Here is a 2,033-nt window from a genome sequence, read left to right on the forward strand (position 1 = left end):
TGGAGTGGATTAAACAGCAAAAGGACAAAAAGATGACTGATCAGAAGATTGTTGTGTTCCATCCTGGGTTCCCAATACATTATTTTCAATCTGGTTTTCTTCTGGAGACAGTGACCAGTTCAAAAACTAGGAAGCTGCAGGGCTCAGTCCTGACTCTGCGTGAAGTTAGAGTGAACGACACTGGAAACTATATTTGTGAAATCACTTCTTATCCCTCTGGATCAATTAAAAGAATCACAAAGCTGCAAGTTACAGGTAAAATGTTTACTGTTAACTTACATTCTCACATTCATTTCACATTAAAAAGTGAACAAGAATCATCCGTCTTCTAATTTCAGAGCCTCCAGCATCAGTGAAGATGTCATATCCATATGGATTCATAAAAGAGGGGGATGATATGAAAATAAACTTGTTCAGCGATCCCTCCACCAATCCGTTATAAATTAAAACGTTCAAAGGTGTGTCTCACAGAAAAATACACATTATATATGCCACAGTTTATTTAATTGTTATGTTGATCTCATTCTTCTCATCAGAACAAGATATTTTGGCTGGAAAGCTCAAACGGAGAGTTCACTTTACCACATGTCACCAGAAATGACAGCGATGTGTACATCTGTTTACCTGAATGGGACTCATTAGTCCCAAATCTGCAAGGCCTCAATACCACCGTCGAAGTGACTGTCAATTGTGAGTGTTTGTACTGAGAATATCAATCAATTGCACCTAAAATGAATCATTTTTGATTCACACTGGATCATTTTTGAATAATTTTTTTATCCTTGTTTGTCTAATAAAAGCTCTTAAGCAATAAACAAATCCATATAAAATAATTCATGTTTTTCAACCCACAAACACACAAAAGAGTCTTCTGTAAGTCAACATGAAATCAAAACTGACCATAAATTCCTTTTAATGCATCGACTCCTGAAATATTATTCCAAAGGGGGGAAAAAATTATAATGTAGGTTTATTTTTAACTACCTTAATGAATTTTAATACTTGTGTGTGTATATTACAAAAATTATATAAATAGTGTTCTTTTTGTATTATCCACATACAAGTATTATTTAATTCCTTCTAATTAGTATAGTTTGCCAAGCCCTGGCAACAACAAGCACGTTAATAAAACAACACAGATTTGACAGATCCTGGATATTTGATGTTCCTTAATCATTTGTAGATTACGTTTAATAGATTAAACTTTTATTAAAACAACTGCTTTGTAATAAATACATTTTTGTTGCGTTTACACAGATTTGACCAGCAGGTGCCACCAGTCCGTAGTTTTTTGAGCGCCGAAATATACACCGAAATGGTGTTGCAATAATAGCACATAAAGAGACGGTTTTAAAAAAAAGAAGCATCAACTTTGGGATACATTAAGAATCTTGATGTAATAGGTTATAAATGAAATGTTACCACTGTTTTAGTGCATTTTATAATCTCATATGACGGATTTACGGTTGGTCATAATTCAATACACACCATAAAGTAATCTGACGTGTCAAACTGTTATTTCCAGTGTCATTTATAATACAAAAGAAAATGTAAAAAATGACCCCATATACATATACATATGTTGCTCGTGTTGATTGTGCTTCTATACAGAAGACACCAGAACCAAAAAAAAAGTGAGACACAACAAAGTCAGCAGCACTTCCTCTGTCCTTTTACGTAATCCCATCCTACACATTTCCAGTGCATATATCTACATTTTTACTTTTTCTTTTCAGAATGGATGTGTCTCCTCCATTGAAACCTCCCCCACCACCAGTGAAATACACGTCATTGAAAAACCATGATGTCCCTATGACTGATATTCTAGTGTGAATGCATCATACTCTTGAGAAGCCACAAACTCTGGGCCACAAATATGCTGACGAGAAGATTGTTCCCTAGAGGCCGCACCCAGAAATGAAAATTGTTTCATCAATAACTCATCCTCATGAAGTTTCTTTCATCTTGTCTTTTTCATTAAATTAAAAAAAATGCGTTCTATACTAGACTAACTGAGACTTTTCATGGCACTT

At 34.5% G+C, this 2,033-nt stretch overlaps 1 long non-coding RNA gene across 1 annotated transcript; it reads left to right on the plus strand.

Annotated features, from left to right (window-relative positions):
- The first annotated feature begins 398 nt into the window (after nt 1-398).
- Nucleotides 399-2,033, plus strand: LOC113109809 (uncharacterized). Its single transcript, XR_003293019.1, has 3 exons — nt 399-458; nt 537-690; nt 1,737-2,033. It is a non-coding gene; the product is annotated as an uncharacterized LOC113109809 (long non-coding RNA).

The sequence above is a fragment of the Carassius auratus genome, chromosome 10, assembly GCF_003368295.1.
Source record: "Carassius auratus strain Wakin chromosome 10, ASM336829v1, whole genome shotgun sequence".
NCBI classification, from domain to species: domain Eukaryota; kingdom Metazoa; phylum Chordata; class Actinopteri; order Cypriniformes; family Cyprinidae; genus Carassius; species Carassius auratus.